This window comes from Pipistrellus hanaki, assembly GCF_964339955.1.
Source record: "Pipistrellus hanaki genome assembly, chromosome: 14".
NCBI lineage: Eukaryota > Metazoa > Chordata > Mammalia > Chiroptera > Vespertilionidae > Pipistrellus > Pipistrellus hanaki.
Window position 1 is genome coordinate 44,323,396 of NC_140516.1, and position 21,195 is coordinate 44,344,590.

At 48.1% G+C, this 21,195-nt stretch overlaps 1 protein-coding gene across 3 annotated transcripts in view; it reads left to right on the forward strand.

The window, feature by feature from the left end:
- The window catches only part of RBM20 (RNA binding motif protein 20), a 171,250-nt gene that overhangs the window by 51,359 nt on the left and 98,696 nt on the right, over positions 1-21,195 (forward strand). Inside the window, exon 1 of one of the 3 annotated variants that reach the window (XM_084903379.1) lies at positions 18,420-18,729. The exons of the other annotated variants lie outside the window; for them this stretch is intronic. The gene's annotated coding sequence lies outside the window, so the exon portion shown is untranslated. Of the gene's footprint in view, positions 1-18,419; positions 18,730-21,195 lie in introns of those variants that run through there. 3 annotated transcript variants of the gene reach the window in all.

Sequence of the window (21,195 nt, forward strand, 5' to 3'; positions counted from 1 at the left end):
AGTTTGTAATGCCTACCTTTAAGTACTGTTTTGTGTTCTGGTTTGTGGCCTCCAGCATGACTGAAGGTGCTTAATACTTTTTATTTGTTCACCCATCAGTATGTATGGAGCACTGACCATGAGCGAGGCACTCACCAGATGTTGGGAACACAGAGATGTTCAGTGCCATGAAGCTAACCCTACCTGTGTGTGGCACTTCCTGTCTGAGAGCTCACTTCTCGCTACCCCCTTGGATGCCAACCTGCTGGCAGTTTCCTGATCTCTGAGCCAGTTTGTTCCATATAACAGTCACACATCTGGTGCTGTAGAGGAAGGTGGTTCCATGTAGCTGTCATCTACCTCACCTTTGTTTCCTCCTTGTCTGGCCCTCACCAGAACTAGAATCTTTTGCTCAAGTCCCACTCTTCTGAGAAGTCTTTACTGAGCATCCCTTTATCTTGGGACCTCCCTCCTCTGAAAGCCTATCACTATATTTCCCAGGCCACCAGCAATCCATTCTGTCCTTGACTCCCTCAGGTTAAAAAAGAAAAGGCCCGCTGCTTAAGCTCAGTATTGCATTCCCTAAGAGTAGAGGCCTTGCCTTCTATTTCCTGACATTACCCTGCATGGTTCTGAGCATACAGCAGGCGCTTAATTAATGCAGAAGAGGCAGTAAATAGCAGCACCTGGAGGCTAGGGTCAGAGAGGAAAGCACTGGAGATCAGTGCCAGCCTCCTCACTGGGAGTCGCCCTCCCTGGCAGATACCCTGCAGGGATCCTGCCTGTCTGCGAGGCCTAGCGTCCTTGTGAGAATGTTGACACCCTTCAAGGAGGCCACAGACACTCCAGCCACCGGGTCACAGGCATTCTGGGCAGAGTCATGTGAGGTGGCATCTGAGGTTCTCCCCTTACAGCCTGACACAGTGTCCCTGGGGTGCAGGAGAAGGCTCGCTGAAGATAGCATGTGCTGAGATAAGAAAGGGTCATTTTGATGGCCTTTCCCTCAGCCTCTGCCATGGCCCCTTCAGCCTGGGCTGCCTGCTCTGTCTCACTTTTCTTCCTGACTCAGTGATACCCATGGCTGAAGGCACCCCGATGGCAGGTTGCCGCCCCACACCTGATATTGCCTCTTGGAAAGGTACCTTAGATGTTGGCACACCATGGTGACCTTCCTTTAGTGACTTCTGCTCCTAGCCCCGCCGACCAGACCACAGAGATGGAGATGGGAGAGGCCAGAAGAGCCTTTAGTTTAAGGTTCCTTTGGCAAAGAGCTGTCCCCTTTGCTAAGGTTCTGTTATATGTCACTTGGTGTGCAGGGTTCCAACAACTACTTGGCCTCTCGACAGGGAACATGATAGAATGTCAGAACCTAAGCTAATGCAGAATATGCTCTGCCTCGCCAAGTCATGCACAGCCCATGCAAGAAGCCCATCGGTCACCCACACATCTACACCATGTGGCCACAGGGCTCCACTGGTGGGATTTAGCCTGTCCAGAGCCACGTGATGTGGGAGACCAGGCACACAGTGGCTTCTTATTCAGAGCATGCTCATTTTGAAAAGCATGAGGGCATCCCTTAAAAAAATACACATTCTCAAAGGGCACTTGTTTCCTTTTCCCCCTTATATGTCTCCTTCCCCTTCTCCTCCTCCCTCCCCCGACATTTCTTTTTCTTTCCCTGTGTCTTTGTGTTTACCTATTGTGCCCTTGGCATCAACCCAGATCTCCAGGTGACAAGGCAGGCTGAAGTTGTAGGTGCTACATTCTGTTACTTGGGGGCTTCAGATTTAGATACCAGACAAAGAGACCTACAGGCGTCATCCAAGTTTCAGCCTTGGGCCAGTTAGGGACACGACACTGGCAACTCCCATACAACTGTTGAGCAAAATCAGTAAGAAGTTGTTGCTCCTAGAAAACAAATATTTTGTTGGCCTAAGTTCTACCAAGGAAGAAATGTTTGGCTGCCAACAGAAAACCCAACACACGCAGTTGAAACCAGCAGGATGTTTATCGTCTACTGAGCTAGAGGTCTGAAGCAGGTGCCCAGGGTTGGTTTAGTGGTTCGATGGGGTCTTCAGGGGCCCTGGGCCTTTCCTCCCCAACCTGGCCATGTCCAATGTTGCGTCATTCTGTGGTCTTCTCTTCATAGGGCTGCTGGCATGGTTCCAGATCTCATGCATTTAATGCCAGCAGCCGAAAGGAGAAGTGCCGATGGAGGGTGGGCCACCCAAGAGTCTCTGTTTACTTCTCTCTCTATCTGGGAGCAGAACTTTTCGGGTCCTTGTTGCAAAGGAAATGCTGTTTTAGATGACCACTGACACACAGACCTGGGTTGTTTGGGGTTATCTGGGATAAAGTGAGCTGCGACTTCGTTTTCCTGCTCCTGACCCCATTCCCTGCTGCTCTTTCTTAAGATTACAGAATGTGAAGAACTTTATTTCCACCTAGTTTCCCGCAGCCTGGAGTTCATAGTGGGACTTAATTTTCATCAACTGATGTGCCAACATATCTTGTTTTATTGCACCTCTCAGATGATGTGATTTTTTTTTTTTTCTTTCATGTGCGAGCTATTTCTTTGTCTGCCCATGGTCTCTCTTTTCAGGATGTCTGGTTATGTGGTTTTCTTTCTCCTTTCCGTGGGTGATTGAAGAACTCCCTTGAATCCACGTGTTTGCGCCGATTGGGGCGTCACAGCTGCTTGAGGGTCTCCTCTGCTGTGGGTTTTGATTTTTTTTTTTTTTCTTTCAAATTAAAGGCAAGATAATCTACCAGCAAAAAGATTGTGACTCGTTTTATTGCAACACCTGCTTTATTGCGGTGGCCCGGGACCAAACCTGCAATATCTCCGAGACATGTCTGTAAGAAAGTCGAGCCCCCTACTCCCCGGTACCCATTCCTTTAATTCTGAATGGTGCATCGTATCAGCCTGCACCGTGGGCAACATACTGTGGGCACCACTTAGCCAGAGCCCTCGTGATTAGTGCCCTGTGATTGGGAGTTTGTCTTGTGGAAGGTTTGGGCCTAGTGCTCCTTTCATCCTTCCTAGCACTGATCCTTGGGCAATGATTTCTCCCTAAAATAACTTAGGTTTGTACACATTCGAACACATGCACGTACTCCAGCTCCACGCCGCTCCAGTGGGAAAGGCAGGCTGCGGTTTCATGGTAGTTGTCTCTTTGATGGATGTCCCCATGTCCACCCACAGGGCCGTGACATTCCTGCCGCCCCCCTCGATAATCTGAAAATCTCCCAAGCCAGATTGCCTTGCTATAGGCCTGCAACTCTAGAATGCCACATGGGTTCTGGGTTTCAGTCTCCGGGGCCCGCATTGGCCAGCATGTGGAGGAGTCTGTAGGCTTGAAACTGATAAGGCAGGGGGGAGCGAGCGGGGGGCCATTCCGGGAGTGCCAGAGAAGATACGGTGCACCCGGGATAGGGCCTGCGAGCAGGGCCAGGGGTGTGCGAAGCGTGACGCAATTACATGGTCTTGTCTCAGCTTTCCCCTTTCATCTGCTCCCAGATGCATTGTGCTTTGTAGGGCTCCTCACCCTTTCTTTCTGAAACGCTCTCCCGAATGTGCCCAACCCTTCTCTCTGTTTTCCAGCCCCTTACTCTGTGCGAGTTGCTCTTAAGTGTTGGAAGTGTTCGCGCTCCCACCCAGGGGAAGGTTTTGCATTAGAATCTGTCTAATTCCTTTAAAGTTGTTTATTTCCTTTGGTGTTGACAGCATGCAAAGGTCATGGTCGGCTTTATGATCTGAAGGGTGTATCATATGTTCAGCTTGCATTCTGGGAATCTTCTAGAAGAGTCTCTGTCAGGATTCAGGATCTAGTCTGCCTTGCAGCCTTCAGCCTTCAAGGGTGAAATGCAGAGATCTCTAAGGGGAGAGTTCTGGATCTAGATTCCTGCCTTGGCATCAGACCCCGTCCATTAACTTACATGCTATGTATCCTTTGGACAAGTTATTTAACCTCTCTGTACCTCAGTTTCTCCATCTGTAAAATGGGAATAATAGTACTACAGGCCACATATGGTTATTAGGAGGATTCAATGGATTAACATTTATGCTTAAAATGTTACCTGGCAGTTAGTAAGCACCATACAAGTATTTATTAGATAAATACATCTTACTAATTAGAGATACTTTTGTTGGCTTACTACTCTGCTAACTGAAAGTTTTGTTGCAATCATGGTAGATTCGAATGCAGTTGTGAGAAATAATACAGAGAGTTCCCCTCCTTTTATTCAGTTTTCCCCCCGTGATAACATTTTGCAAAACTGTAGTACAGTATGGCAACCGGGATACTTACATTGATTTCCCCAGTGTTACATGCACTCATTTGTCTGTGTATGCATTTAGCACATTCGCCTGTGTGTATGCATTTAGCACATTTGTCTGTGTGAATGCAATTTTATCACGTGTAGGTTTACATTTACACCACGACAGTCAAGATGTTAACCAGTTCGTGTTTGCTTCGGCAGCACACATACTAAAATTGGAACGATACAGAGAAGATTAACATGGCCCCTGAGCAAGGATGACACACAAATGTGTGAAGCATTCCATATAGAAAAAGAAAAAGATGCTAACCAGTTCCATCATCACAAGGATCCCTCCTGTTGCCCTTTTATAATTATACCTATATCCCTCCCTCTCCCAGAAACCCCTGGCAATGACTAATCTGTTCTCCATTTCTAAAATGTTGTCACTTAAAATATGCTATATAAATGGAATCATACAGTTTGCGACTTTTGAGATTAGCTTCATTCTTTCAGCATAATTTTCCTGGAAACGGTCCCAAGTTGTAGAGTGTATCGTAGTTCATTCCGTTTTCTTGTTGGATAGTATTCCACGATATGTATGTGCCACTGTTTGTTTAATCATTCGCCTAGTGAAGGACATCTTGGCTTTTCCTGATAGCTGGTATTACAAGTGGAGCTGCTATGAACACGAGTGTACAGGTTTTTGTATGAACATGTTTTCTTTCTCTGAGATAAAAGCTCAAGAGTGTGATTGTTGGGCTGTGTGGTAATTGCGTGTTTAGGTTTACTCCTATAATGGGTATTATGATTTGTTATTTAAATCTGTACCTCCCAACAATAAACTTATGTTCAATTCTTTGACTTACAGCAAGTATTGTTTTCATACTTGCTAAATAAATTTAAAGGGATTTTATAATGTATCCAGGACCGTGTCAAGAGGTTGGGGAAAGAAGGAGATTTAAGTGGCATGATGATGGTGTTTGTCTTCAAGAATGTTTCGTCTGGGTCTGGGAACTGAGTTGCTGAGTAGTTGCAAATAAGAGCTGACATAGATGGTGTGCTGTCAGGTTATAGAAAGCTTGAAGAAGTCCAGTGGACAGCTGGGTGAGAGGGGCAGGATAGAGAGAGAGTGGAGGTGTTTTTTTTGTTTTTTGTTTTTTTTTAATTTATTTGAATTGATTTTAGAGGAAGCAAGAGGGAGGGAGAAAGAAACATTAAGGATGAGAGAGAATCATTGATTGGCTGCCTCCTGCATGCCCCCCTGCTGGGATGGAACCTACAATTCAGGCATGTGACCCGACCAGGAATTGAGCTATGACTTCCTGATGCTCAACCTTGATGCTCAACCACTGAGCCACGCTGGCCCGGGGGAGAGAGTGGAGGTTTGAGAAAGGTTGTCACGGTTGGTGCCACCAGTGCCTGAGATTGGGAATTTGATGGTCTTTTGTATTTGAGAAGAATTTGGAAATACTTGAATTTGAAGAAAAGCATCCATTTTGCATGGAGTATGTGGCAAAATTTGGGTCAAAGGTAGGGATCATTATAGAAGCATACATTCTTTCATAGGGGTGTCCTTAACTTACAAGGACAGAACTGAGCATGATATTTCTGGGAAACCAGCTGGATTTATTTTTAAAGATTTAAAATATATATATTTTTTGATGAGGGCAACATCTATCAGCTGCCTTCTGCGTGCCCTCCTTCTGGGAATCCCACAAAATCCGGGTATGTGCCCTGACCAGAATCGAGCTGGTGACCTCTCAGTGTATGGGATGATGCTCAATGATCCGAGCCACACAGACCTGGGCAAAACCAGCTGGATTGAATGCTGCACTACCGTGGCCGAAGAGTTAGTCTCTTGGCCAGGTCCCACTCCGGTCTGCCAGGTCCTGACCGATGTGGCGTCTTCCTGTGCATTGGGGTCAGTGTAATGGAGCGCAGGGGCGGCTCACCTGGAGCAGATACTTTCCCACATTCCTCTCCTCTGGAAGGCAACATTATTTTCAGTCAAAATCATGTAATGAGCAGTCATTATTTTCTTGATCATCCCCCCTCCCCGCCCCCTGCAAAGAAGGATTGAAAAAGAAAACATTTGTTTTAAAGATACTACTTAAATATGATCAAATATTTTACATCTGGATTAAAGTTTGTGTTTACCAAGCAAAATTGTTACATCTTGCAGTTTGCTGTTATAAGTTTGACCCACACACACAGAATGCCCAAGGGGTGACAGGGTGGCTGGATGGAAATAAGTTCTGTTTCTTCGCTTTACAATCACTATGATATCACTTAAAAAACAATTTGTTTCAACATTGGAGAATATGGAACCGCAGGGATCGGACACAGGGACTGTGTCCGAAGTGGAATCAAAATATTCTAACCCATTCCAGATTTATTTTTGATATCCGTATAAGTCTCAGTTTGCATGTGTCAAAGCCAGGCGTGCTTCAAATTACCCCCTCATGTCAATATAATACTTATCAAATGATAGGTAATGCAATTGTGCTAATTTGAAGTTTACATGTATATTATTATTCAAACACAACAGTCACTGCAGGAATTGTATAGCGCGTGAGCCAGCAAAATATTTTTGTTTTCTAGGAGGAATAACTTCTTACTGATATTGTTTAGAATCGCTGGTGCGTGGTGAAAAGGAAAAGACTTTCAGTGGCTTTATTTTGGTTTTAAACTTTTGGAAGACAAAGCCCTCCCTCCTTGCCGGCACTGGTTTTGGGAGTTCGGTTGACTTGAATTTGAAGCCCAGCCTTTCCCTATGATTGAGCAAATTACCTTAATGGCCATAGTCAGCTTCCTTATCTGCAGAATGGTAAGCTTTTGTTGGGTTAATAATATAACCTCCCCAGAGGGCCTGGAGTTGGTTCTGGCGTGCAGAAGGGTCTTAAGAAATGTGAGTTGTGGCCCTGGCCAGTGTGGCTCAGTTGGTTGGAGCATTGTCCTGTGCACTTGAAGGGTCCTGGGTTTGATTCCCAGTCAGGGCATATGTCCAGGTTGCAGATTTGATTCCTGGTCAGGGCAAGTACTAGGGACAATGCTCCCTCTCCCCCTCCCTCTCCCCCTTCCTATCCCCCTGCCCCTCTCCTCTGTCTCTCAAATCATAAAAATCAACAACTTATCCTCGAGTGAGGATTTAAAAGAAAAGTGAGCTGTGCTCCTTTCTCCATCAGGAAGGAGGGGCTAACCCTGGACTCTGAGAAGAGCTCAGGCTGACCAGTTAGAGTCGCCTCCCTTTTCATCCTCTCTGACCTCCGTCAGGAAAAGCAGCGGTTCTGGTTAAGCAGCATGGCATTGAGTGACTATGTTGAACCCCAAGGCAAACTTGGACAAACTGCCCGGGTTCTGAGATGTGTCCGTCAGATGTGTCCATCAGGCTTGGGTAAGGAAAATGATTCTGGCCGCTCCGGGGTGGAGCGGGTGGGGGATTTCAGGGCGATGTGATCAGCTTGTCTGTCAGAGGCTGAACCTCGGGGACAAAAGCCACTGTCCTTTGCTTTGGAGGGAAGAGATCCTGCAGCAGTTTCTCCGATGGAAGAGGCTTGGTTATCAGCAAGGCCTTCTGCATGCCACTCTCCTCTCTTTCTCTGCCTCCTCCTCATACTGATAATTGCCAAGAAATGTGGTCCAGGCCTTTTGCTGGCTTTTGCAAGCCTTTTATAGCAGCTTAGAAGGAATCCTTGGTATTCTTCTCATGTGTTAAAGATCAGGCTATTCTTATACGTAACCCAGATCATGTTAAACACAGAAACACATTTAAGTGACCCCGGCAGGCTCTAAGAAGACTGCTTTATTTAGCTTTTTTTTTTTTTTTTTTTTGTCATAAAAAGAACCTGTTGCACTTTAAAGGCGCTAAAGAGAATTCTTAATTTTATACAGTTTGATCTGACAAATGATAGGTTTCCTTTTCCTTTACTTTTAAGGGAGCTCTATGTAGTGACACTTACTGGAGCACAAGGGAAGGAAGCACATTGTTTGTTATTAAAAAAGAAAAAGAAAACTTATTATAAAATTTATCCTAAGAAACGACTCACGTTGTAAATAATCTCAGATGTAGATTTTTGGATGTGAAATAGAGCTTAAGGTTTTATTCTTGAGTGTTCTGTATTTCTACCATGCTAACCGCATAGCTAATTCATTTCAACGGGAAAGTACATCAGAAAACATATAACTTAATCAAGAACAAGTGGAAAAATATACTGGTTTTTATAACATTTTTTTCCTGGCCTTCTTCTCTTCCTGCCAGTGTATTGCTTTAGAGAAACCTGAGCATTTTTAGAAAACATAATGCATGGTCTCAAAGTCAAATATGGTGAGTCTGAGGCCTTCAGAACACAAAGAAAGCCCTCGGTAACCACATGGTTAGTAAATGGATGTGTAGGCAGGGCCAGCGTCCCGAAGGTGACTGTGCAGTCACACAGACCCCGTGCTCAGAAGGGCCCATGTTCTGTCGTCACCATTTAGAAATTCTTTTAAACCTTTATGGTTGAAAGTATTACATAAGTTCTCTCCCCCCAACCCCCATTAACCTCTTCCAGCCCACTTGAAATTTTAATACTTTTTGAACAAAGGGCTTCAGATTTTCATTTTTGCACTGAGCTCCCCACGCTATGTAGTTGGTCTTGGGTACTACCGTAGCTACCTGGTAATTCAGCTTCGACTAGTTTTGGGCTTTTGAGTTTCCAGATTAACGAACTAGACATTGATCAACCTCCTCCCCCGCCCCCCATCTCTGCATGAACTTGTGAGATCCTCCGAATAGCCTTCTATTTAGATACTAGAGACCCGATGCATGAAATTCATGCAAGGGGCTCGGCCCTTGCAGCCGTGGCAGCTTGCCTCATTCCTTGCAGCCCAGCTTCATCCAGAAAGCCATCTGGAAGGTCGTTTGGCTGTCCAGTCTGATTAGTATATTATGCTTTTATTATTATAGACATTTCTTTTCAACTACTTTCAACTCTTGTTTCTCAAATGATTAATAGTGGCAATTACCAGGTTTCTCAGAAGGCGTTCACTTTTTCAGTTGTATAGCTCTGAATGCTAGTTTCTGTAACAGGCAGGAGTTATTTTTGTAATTGAGAGAGGGGGCACCATACCAATGTAAGAAAAACTGCTTTTATTTGTTGTAGCTTTTAAAAGAGGAGAAGCTCATTTATATATATATATATATATATATATATATATATATATATATATATATACACATATATATTTGATTTTTTAGAGAAGAAGAAAGAGGGATAGAAAGTTAGAAACATCGATGAGAGAGAATCATCGATCAGCTGCCTCCTGCACATCCCCCACTGGGGATGTGCCCGCAACCAAGGTACATGCCCTTGACCGAAATTGAACCTGGGACCTTTCAGTCCACAGGCCAACGCTCTATCTACCGAGCCAAACCAGTTTCGGCAGGAGCAGCTCATTTTGATGCTGGCAGGTAGCCTTGTGGAGTTGCTGGGGTTCCCATTCCTGTGGGCAGTCAGTTCAGAGGGAGAAGTGGCTCGGAGGGAGCGTGGCTGAGAGTGGGTGGTACTATTTGTGGCAAAGACATTCAGTGAGTGTTTGTAAACTTGGGGGTAATCCGGGCCTGGCATTCAGCTTTCCTCGAGGCTCCAAGGGAATCTTATGCCATTTTAAGTCCTTGGCTATCAGTTGTTGTGTTCCTTTGTCTTTCTTGTTTTAAACACTCCTCTCACTCTTCAGCAGCAGATTAGAAATGTGGGGCTCTTGGCCAAAGCTGCAGCTTGCCTTTGAACCAGGACAGGGTTGTCCTCCCTCTGATGCGGGGTCAAGTTCAGTGTGAGATAAACAGCTTTGGCCTCTAAACCCTTGCTGACATCTCACCCTGCAGTGGCACTGCGGCACCCCTCAAGCCCTCCCGCCCCTGTGAATGGCCGGGATATACTAGTACAGGCCGGTCCAGAGTAAAGGACCAGGGGGTGACCCTGCTTTCCTATGGACACCTGCCTCCCAGAAGGCAACCCCATTGGGTTGGAGGACTGGACAACCTGGGCCCCACCCCACTCCAGCCAGCTTCTGCCAGTCCCCCTGCTAAGGGGAATTTGTGCCCTGACGTGGGGTCAAGGGGAGGGGAGATCATGTCTTCTTTCTCTGCCTGTGCTATCTGTGGACAGAAATGCTTTGACCAAAGGCCTTGGCAAAAGGTGGATACTTTATCTCCTGGACTCAAAAATATCTTTCTGTTTGGCAGACACAGTCTTTTTCCCCCCTGTAATTCCCCAGCACATCTGTTACTGTGTTTCTCTAAAATAAGACCTAGTGCATGGAAAGATAAGACATCCCCTGAAAATAAGACCTAGCGCAACTTTGGGAGAAAAAATTAATATAAGACACTGTCTTATTTTTGGGGAAACAGGGTAGTACTGTGGTCGGCAAACTACGGCTCTTGAGCCACAAGTGGCCCTTTGGCTCCTTGAGTGTGGCTCTTTCCACAAAATACCACGGCCTGGGTGAGTCTATTTTGAAGAAGTGGCATTAGAAGAAGTTTAAGTTTAAAAAATTTGGCTCTCAAAAGAAATTTCAATCGTTGTACTGTTGCTATTTGGCTCTGTTGATTAATAAGTTTGCCTACCATTGTCTTAGTACATCTACTGTGTTCTCTATCATACTCTCTTAAATGGCTGTAAGTCATCCTCACTTTGGCTTCCATATTCCGAGTCTTCTCTTTCTTCTCCGTTACTCCCTGCCTCAGTTTCCCCAGGCTGCCTCCTGGAATGTTCTTTTATTCTGCCATTGTCTTCCTCCTTGCTGTTCTTTTCTCTCTGCTCTTCATGTCTTTCAAGGTGAGAACCACCAAAGGTAAGCAGTTAATGCAGAGGCTGGACTAACAGGGCAGATGCAGAGAAACGGATTGACGTGCACGCCCATGGGAAGAAGTCTGGACTCTCGGGTTCCGGGCCTGCCTGGGCCACGGTCCTGCTGGGCGGCCCAAGCAAGTCTCTGGCTCAGAGTAAAAAGCCACATGTGTTGGCTAGCGTGATAGCTGTTGTTGGTCATTAGTGAACCTTTCTGGGCCTCAGTTTCCTTCTCTGTCCAATGAGGGACTGGGATGATATGGCAAGTCCTCTCCACTCTCTTAGGTACAGCCAGATTAAGTTGGATAATAACCCTGATGGGTGTAAATCACTAGGGAATGAGGATCAGGCATTCAATCTCTCTGGGTCGCTGTGATAATTTTCACACTAAGTGGGTGGAGCAGTTATTTAAAAGTTAGTACTGCCCTCTGAATGTTTATGGCATCGATAAGGAATTTTTAAAAATATATATTTTAGTGATTTCTTACAGAGAAAGGGAGAGAGATAGAGAGTTAGAAACATCGGTCAGCTGCCTCTTGCACACCCCCTACTGGGGGTGTGCCCACAACCAAGGTACATACCTTTGACCTGAATCGAACCTGGGACCTTTCAGTCCACAGGCTGACGCTCTATCCACTGAGCCAAACCGGTTTTGGCAATAAGGAATTCTAAAAAAATCAATTAAATATATGCATTTCTTGCAAATAAAAGAATAAATGGACTAATACTGCTCAGCATTGTATAACTGTCTGGAAGAGCTTTCACATTCATTAATTCCATGCCAGACTCTCAACTGTTCCCTACAGCAGCCAGAGCAGATCTAATGCCAGGTCTCCAAGGCTTAGGGTGGAGGTTATTCCTCCTGGTTTCCCAGCTCCTGAGTGGCCACCCAGGAACCAGAACCCTGTGCCAGTGTATTTTCCAACCCGCAGAGGGCTGTCTCATTAGGCTGGTTAGGAGCAGTAAGAAATACTTCCGCGTGAAAACTGATGATCTTTAGCTACATTAACCCCTAGGAAGTGCCTGTCCCAGGATCCCTGGTTCAGGATTGTCACCCAGGAAGGAATACCTGGAGGCCAGAGTGAGAATGACGCTTCCCACCCACCGTGAGCACCTGGGTTGAGCAGGTCCGGCCTGAGGTTAGAGTCCTGGAGGCGCTCCCAGTCCTGCAGATGGGATGCGGGAAGAGGAGCCTGAGACTTCTGCCACGTCCGCTGAGTAGACACGTAGGCCCTGGCACACTCAGGACTGAAGAAGAAGAGGAGACCCTCTTTAGAGAGATAGAATGTTCCCCGATTCAAGAGGCTCATGACCTTGGGTCTTGTCCATGCCAGGCAGCTAGAAATGTAACCATATCTGCAGTCCTTGGAGGGCAACGAGAAGGATTTGTGAAGGAGGAGTTCATGGCAGGTGTCTCCAGTGCCATGGTGGCAACAAGAAGGCTGGCCCAGCACGGTCCCTCTGGAGCAGTGCTTTTGGTGCTTGTAGGCGTGCTGGCTTAGCCATCCAGGCTCCTAGGAGCTGCCGGAGGGGCCAGACACAGAGGATCCGACTCAATGATCACCTTGTCAGCGGCCTTCCCTGGCCCCGGTCTCAGCACCAGCCTCAGGCATCCATCCCTCTCTGCCTCGTTTTTCCTTTTTCAATTGTCCTCTTAGCCCTTGTCATTGCCTGACACATGACACATTGATCTGTTTTTCAATCTTCCTGTCCTGGAATATCATTTCCCTGAGAAGAGAGGTTTTGCTTTGTTCCCTGCTGAACGAGAATCTGGCACCCAGAGCCGTGTCCGGCATAGACAGGCCCCTCATCTATTGGCTGAGTGTGCAGACATGTCCAACCGGGACTCTCTGCTGAGGGCCGAGCCTGCTGGAACCGGGCTGCCTCCCCACGGTCAGCCCGGTGGGCAGTGTGAGTGCTTGCCCTTGTGAAGGCCCAGCCAGGACAGGTGGGCGAGTGTGTGTTGTTCTCCCCACCCCACCCCCTCCTGCTCCCCCCTCCCCTGCAGTAACTCTGGGCTGCTCAGACCAGGCCTTTTCATTGACCTAAGGGCACATAGGCGGCGAGCTGCTCAGCAGCCAGCTTCCTCAATGGTGTCAACTTCACAAGCAGCCTGCGGTTTTGCTTGTGTAAGCGTCTCTCTCATGAAACATCTTAATGTAGCTGAGTATTTGGATTCCCTGCTCCTGCTCATTTTACCAAGCTATAAAACGAAGGCCTAAAAATAGGTGCGATATGCAGATTAAGGCAATTTACTGCAAAGTCCTCCCCTTCCCCCCCACCCCCCCACCTGCAGCCCAGTGTGCGATGCAGGAGACCTCACTCTCCTCAGGCTCAGGCATTGGGAGGAGATGTGGGTAGTTCTGTCTCTTCCTCAGCTGAGGAGGGGGAGGCTCCCCTGAGCCCCAATTCTGCCTGTTGCCTTTTCTCTGCTTTGATTAATTTGTCTGTGTGTGTGTGTGTGGGGGGGGGGGGGGGAGATGCTGTAATTTGGAAATAAAGTTAATTGTATTAGAAATGACTGTTACTTTTGATGACTGCGACATCCTGGCTTTTAGCTGCTGTCAGGGTTTATTTATAGTTGTTAAGCCAGAGGATGTGAGATGGTTAACAGAAAGACATAGTACAAGCATAATAGCAGGCATTTAAAAAAATAAAATTTTAGTCACACAAGGACTATGAAAATGCATTCTGCTTTAAAATATGAAGACATTACATACAAAGTTAAAGTCTTTTTTCCCCATCACTGTCAATCTCAGATTCTGTCCCAGAATCCATCACTGTTATCAATTCGCATCCGTCCCTCATGTCGGGAAACCTGGGGCTCAGGGTGATGGTACCAGTTCCACGGTGAGTGATGCTGACGGAGTCGCTGTCGGGCCAGGCGTGCACCAGGGCTATGCGGCGGAATCCTCCCAGCAGCCTCGTGAGGCAGGAGGTGGAGGTGGGCACCCTGTGGTTGGTAACAGCTATGTCACATACGGTACCGCTCACCCCTTTCATGTGGACCGTTCGGTGGTTTATTGTACATTCACGGAGTTGGACAACCATCACCACCGTCTGACCCCGGACAGGCTCAGACCCTCAGAAAAGCCGCAGATGCATTGGCAGCCGCTCCCGTTCCTGCGTGAGCAGCACCCACGCCCACAGGGCCACCTGCGCGGAGCTGGGAGCTGAGCGCCAAAGTGGCCTCATAGCCTTCGGCCACTTCCCTGCGGAAGGACGGGTCCGAGTGTGTCTCACAGGCCCGTCTCTTCACTGGCTGCTGCTCAGGGTGAGGAGTCAGGACTCCTTCATCCCGTTTCTGGGGTGGGGACGGGCGGCCATTGAGTCACATAGACTTTACCTTTGTATGGAATGGTCTTGGGTCTTGGGCTTCTCTGCCCACATGGTGCCTTGTAACTTGTCATGCCCGCCAGTGTCCCTGCAGCCACCGGTGTGCCTGGCCATCGTGTTGGCCGGCCGGCAGGGTGCACAGAGAGGGTACATCCTTCCTTTGTAGCCAGAGCAGGTGTTCTTGCTGCTTGTGAATCATCTCCGGAGTGAGAACCCTGGGCAAGGAGGACACGGTCACATTCCACCAAAAAGCATTTATTGAGCACCTACTGTGTGTGCACCAGGCTTCGTCCCCCCAGAAACTGGGCCTCTAGCACCTCCAGTCTCTGTCGTCAGGAAGTTTTAAGTGTGGGTGGGAGAAGCACTGGGAACCATCGCATCACGGCAAGGGGGACGGTGGTGAATAGCTACTGAGCTGCTAACAACGTGACAGGCACGCCCTGTGAACTCGGGCAGCCACTGCCCTTCCCCTCCGCCCGGCGGGCAATCATTCTTCCCCCGTTTAATTCACCGGATGTCTTGAGAATAAATGAGCTTGGGCGGGTGCCCGTTCTGAATGTGTGAGTCGCCCTAACGTTTTGGGGTCAGCGATCCCTGTAAGGAGCTGATGAAAGCTGTGGACTTGCACCTGAGAAAAATTACTCCGGAGCGCACACCCGCGGGATTTTGCAGACAATTCCAGTTTCATGCTTTTTTTGTGTGGACATCCTGAAACTCATCCGGGAATCTCTGCAGGGCTGTAGGTTCAAAACACCGATCTCAGAATGTATCCCCTCGAGAATGCTGAAAAATTTCCAGATGGCAATTCACATGACTATGATTACAAATTCTGTCTTTCAGTTATTTCTGTATTCAAAAAACAAAAAACACAAAAAGCAAAAACCCATACCTTTCTTTATAAAAAAAAGAATTTACTAAGAGTCCCTTAGGACTAGGTGTTAGATTCTGGAACGGCAAGTACAAAGCAAAAAAGCAAGGCATTCTGATGGCCAGGTTTTTCTTCCATTCTTGTGCAGGCGACTAAAATAAAATAGCAAACAATAAAATAGCTCATCTTCAAAGAGCACACTTGAAGCAACAACAACAAACAAAGCGCAGACATCTTGCTGGGCTGGGACTCTGGGGACAGCAGAGTCCACAGAGCTGTTTAGGGGGGACCGTGCTCCATTTGCTGCTCTTGTAAAAGTGTTGTTATGGCACATCGCGGGGGCGGCGTGTGTGTGTGTGTGTGTGTGTGTGTGTGTGTGTGGAGGGGAGGCATCGCCACGCCAGGTTTCCTGAGACGAGGAGCGGGGATTGACAGGCACAGCTTGGCCTGCACGCTGGGGGGGAATCTGCTGCGTGTGCAGCCTCCTTCCTGCCCCTCCCCGGGCTGGCAGGCGGCAGTGCCGCGGCTGACACCAGCCCTGCCCGGGGGCAGATGTGCCATTGGCCGCCCCATCTGCCGCCTCCCGCCCGAGCCGCCTCGCCTGACGCAGCCCTGGGTGGAATGTCCTGTCCTGGGAGGCATGACATCACTGCCCTCCCGGCTTCTGCTCCGAGGGCCGGGGTGGCTGACCATGAAAGGGCTGAGGTTTGAGTTTCAGGGCCGCCGGGGTGTCTGTGTCGCAGGCGGAATGGGAAGGTCACAGTACCACCCAGCATCTGGACAGCCTGGCCGTTTTTGTTCCCACTGAAGCCCTTTCGGAGATCTCCCCTTACCCTCCGACGGCAGGGGTGCTGTTCAGAGCACAGCACGGAGCGAGGCCCTCTAGGCACCTGTCTGCAGTCTCAGGGTGGCAGGTCCAGCAGCTGGCGGCAGGGCCGCTGAGTGCCCAGGTGAGAGTTTCACCGATGCCGCAGCCTGGTGCTGACCTCCAGTGCCTACCCGCTGGAGGTGGGACCGCAGGCAAGTGCTGGGCGCTGAGCGGCCTGCCTCCTGGTTGCTGAGGTGGGAATGACCACACGTGCTCCCTTCGGTGTATGCGGGGATGAAACGACAATGCAGAGGGACTACTACTTTGGGGGTCCCCGAGACCACCCTCGTGCCATAATTTGTTAGGAAGACGTACCGAACTGACTGTGAGGTGTCATCGTCACCGTTACTTTGAAAGGATGAGAATAGGATTATCCAAGGGGAAGAGGCGCACAGAGAGCTTCACGAAGGAGCTTCCCCTTGTCCTCTCCCCGTGGGACCCGCTAAGCTCCCTCTCTCTTAGCAACAGCGGATGACGGTGCACATGGAGTACCTCTCCCCGAACCCCCGGGAAGCTCACCCGAGCCTTGGGGTCCAGAGGTTTCACTGGGGCTCGGTCAGGTAGACGTGGCTGAGTGACCGCATTCCAGCCTCTCAGGAGGTTATGCTAACACCACCTGGTCCAGAGCTGCCACCATACATCACATTGGCAGTCCATCTACAGGGCTCAAGACCCCCGGGTGAATGGACACTCTAATCAGGCAGGACAGTCCAAGGGCCTGGAGGCTGCCTCCCAGAGGCAAGTGTGAGGAGGCCAGACCTCTCCCTGGGTGAGCTCCGTTCTTTACTGAGTGGTGGACAAGGTTCAGGGAATTGCCGTCAGCTCTCATTTTTATGCCCCAGCTCAAGTGAAGGGAAGTGGCTTTGACTTTTCCTCTTCCTCCTCCTCTTCCTCCTCCTCCTCCTCCCCCTCCTCCTCCTCCTCCTCCTCCTCCTCCTCCTCCTCCTCCTCCTTCAATTCTTTATTGTTGAAAATATTACAGATGTCCACCTCTTTTTTCTCTACCTCTTCTCTGTAAGTCCGTGGTCTTGGGAGGGTGGCACTCACCTTGCCTCTTTGAAGTTGGTATCAGGGTTTGTTTTACCAAATAATAATGCCTCTTGTTCACGTGGTGCTTTAAACCTGCCGGCTCACCCGTGCTTGTCTGAACCTCACAACATGGTGAGGTAGGGAGGCAGGTGTCATTATCCCAGTTTTACAGGCGAGGCAATGACGTCATAGGGGGCTTGCTGTGTCCCCAGGTCTCAGGACTGCATGTAGGGATAAAGGCAGCGGCTCCTGGTGTCTTCCACCTCCGTCAGCTGACCCCCTGCATCTGGGGCTCTGGTTTATGTGCACGGCCTTGAACCCGACGGGCCTGGGTTTGGATCTGCCCCTGTCATGCTGAGGCCACATGATTGTGGGCAGATTGCATCACTGTTCCCTTGTCCAATAGGATTTCTGTCTGAATCACATGAGATCACGCATGTGAAGCACCGACTCCTGATGCCGATGGCTGGTGTGGAATATTAGTGCTGAGGGTGACACGTATTCACACTTTTTACTACCACTGCAACGAGAGCAATACTAACTTGTTAAGCATTTTGCTAGGTGTGTAATCAATTCAGAATGAGAAGATACCTTGAATACAGAGAAGGCCATTTATGGTATAATCATTCTTCCTTTTTAGGTAATTGCCAAGCCTAGCCGGTGTTGGCTCAGTGGTTGAGCATCAATCTTTTGTTGGATTCCTGGTCAGGGCACGTGCCTGGGCTGCTGGCTCAGTCCCCGGTAGGGGCAAGCAAGAGGAAGCAGATGGATTGATGCTTCTCTCTCTCTCTCATTGATGTTTCTTTCTCTGTCTCTCCCTCTCTCTTCCTCTAACTCTAAAAATCAATGAAAAAATCTTAATAAAAAAATACAGCAAGAGGGAACCTGGTAAGGCTCCCAAACTCCACCTGAGGACATCGAGTTTTCGACTCCTTGCTTAGATCCTTCTTGGGACCTCTGTCCACTCTTCTGACCTCAGAACCGATTCATGGAGTCTTAATTCTGTCCATACTTGCTCCACTCAGGCATTTCTTTAGGGCAGAACCAGTGACCCTCCCCTCCCATCCTACGCCCCTTGCTGGGGATGCTCCTTGTGTAGGGTGAGTAGCAGTATGAGATGAGACCACGAAGCACGAGCCAGGTGTATGGCTGAGACAACCGTCCATGTGGCTTCCAAATGCCTTCCCAGGGGAGTGACTTTCGGAGGAGGCCGCCCCTGGATAAATGATCCCTGGACACACAGAGGAGCAGGCAGCGTGATTCGCGGTTACTATGAATAGAGCTGCCCAGGCAGGGCTCGCTCCTTGGTGCGCGCGTTTTGATTAAGGTCAGGGCATATCAGGGGTGCAACCTTTTTTTTATGACCCTTGGGGATGTCGTCTGTGATTTCTGTTTAGCCTGAGACATACTGGCCTTGCTCTGGCTGCCCATTTCCCACTCTTTGGTGACTCAGCACTTTCTGGCTGCCTTTGACCTGCCTGTGACTTTGCAGAATGCCCAAGGACTACTCGCTCGGCTACGTTGACCCTCACTTTAGAGATTATCGCCTCTCATGCAAGGTAATGGACATATTTTATCCCCAGCGATCCCGTTCGCTCTTAGGGAGCACTTTCTCAAAAGGATGGTCTCGCCTGTGAGAGACCAGCTAATCAGCTTGTGTGAGTGTGTTGTTTAACCAGGCTTGTCTTTGTCTTGACTTTTTCAATGCACCTAGGAGCCTCTGCTGAACCACATTCACTAGAATAATACCTTCTCTATTTTTAAAATTCTTTTCTTTTTAAAAAAAATATATTTTATTGACTTTTTACAGAGAGGAATAGAGAGGGATAGAGAGTTAGAAACATCAACGAGAGAATCATTGATCAGCTGCCTCTTGCACACCCCCTACTGGGGATGTGCCCACAGCCAAGGTACATGCCTTTGACTGGAATTGAACCTGGGACCTTTCAGTCCACAGGCCGACGCTCTATCCACTGAGCCAAACCGGTTTCGGCTCCTTCTCTGTTTTCTTAAAAATAAAGTCAACCCTTCCTTCTGTTAAACCAGGAGTTCCTTTTCATCGTTCACTGAAGGTCTACATTCTGTCTCAAATCACTGATGGTTGGGTAAAAACTTGAAAGAAGCATGCTTATTCAAAAATATTTTCTTGATCGATTTGGTTGTTGTAGTGTCATTGAGTGTGATGAGAGGGTCTCGTTTGTGCCTGCGGGAGTGACTCCAGGAGCTAGTCAAAGAAATGGGTTTGCACTCCTTTTGCTGCTGATCCACTCTGAGGATGCTGAGTAAAAGGGTGTTGAAATTGCGGGAGAGAAAAAGAAATGGAGAAGAGACCTGGACAAAGAAAATTGGGGCCACCCATTGCCTTGTCAGCGTAGAAATGAACTCCTGAGTTGGCTTCTGGAGCTCCTGCTCATTTGTGACTTTTAAATCATTTACTTTCAGGTAATAGTTTTGAGGATTCGTTGAACAACAGGTATTATTGGAAATGAAGTTCTCTGTTCAGTCTCTTTCCCCCATCAACATTAGATTTGTATCTGCTTCTAATTTCATGTTTGAGCCTAACTTATTAAATCTTGGGGGTGAACTTATTGTCTACTATAAGCCAAGGTGTTAAAATTTTGATATAGACCAGTGGTTGGCAAATTGTGGCTCGAGAGCCACATGTAGCTCTTTGACCCAAGGGTGGCTCTTCCACAAAATACCGTGGCCTGGGAGAGTCTGTTTTGAAGAAGTGGCATTAGAAGAAGTAAGTTTAAAAAATTAGGCTCTCAAAAGAAATTTCAATAGTTGTACTGTTGATATTTGGCTCTGTTGACTAATGAGTTTGCCGACCACTGGGTATAGACCCCATATAAAAATATCCAGATATTTCCATTTCAAGAAGGTCCTTAACATACCTAAACCACAGCCTAATCCACTGACATGAATAATTTTAATCTTTTTTTAAAATAAAAAAATAGTTTATTGATTTTGAGAGAGAAAGGGAGGAGGAGAGAAAGAGAGAGAGAAAGAGAGGCATGGATGTGAAAGGGAGACATTGATTGGCTGGCTGCCTCCTGCATGCCAGGGGTAGAGCCTGAAACCCAGGCATGTGCCCTTGACCAGGAACCAATCCTGCAACCTCCTGGTGCATGGATGTCCACCAACCCACTGATCCACACCAGCCAGGGCAGCTGTTCTTCATCTGAATGGTTTCTTATTTGTAAAATCAGGTTGCTGAGAGGATGGGGTGAGGCTGTGCATGTGCCTGGAACCCCTCTCCAGGAGCCCGATCACCATAGCACCACGGTGACACTGGGCTACCCAAGTTCGCGTGCAGGGCTCGTTTAAGCTTCGCAGTGGGTGGACTTGACTGACGAGAAAACGGAGAGGGCCATCTGCCCAGCGGCTGAGCCAGGGCTTTAACACGTTAAGCGCCTCATCAGTCATCGGTGACTGACACTAAACTTTCCGTCTGGAAGACAAAACAGGCTGGGCGCTTAATGTGTCCACCTGAGCCCCTTGTTAAAGTTTTTAAGATGCGCTTTTAACTAGTCCCTGGAGCAATGTATATTTAAGGAATATAGTCATAATGTCAAGATATCTGAGAAAAAACAATAATGATACCTGAGGCCAAGAGGGAGAGTGGTTGGAATTTTTTACAGCTGGCCAAACATTAATTATATTGTGTGTGTGTGTGTGTGTGTGTGTGTGTGTGTGTGTGTTGGGAGTGGTCTAATCATGTCATATCCTTCCAGCCCCTGCTCAGAGCTAATCTGCTCTTGGAGTCGCTCCCAAATAACCCAAACAATGATGCTGGCTCAGGCCTTTGTTTTGATGACTTCTCATAAGCTGTATACTAGTATACACTGAGTGGCCAGATTATTATGATCTCTGAACGAATAATAATCTGGCCACTCAGCGTGTGTGTGTGTGTGTGTGTGTGTGTGTGTGTGTGTGTGTATTTGTGGCCCGGTGCATGAATTTGTGCATGGGTGGGGGCCAGTCAGCCTGGCCAGGGGGAGGGACATGGGTGGTTGGCTGGC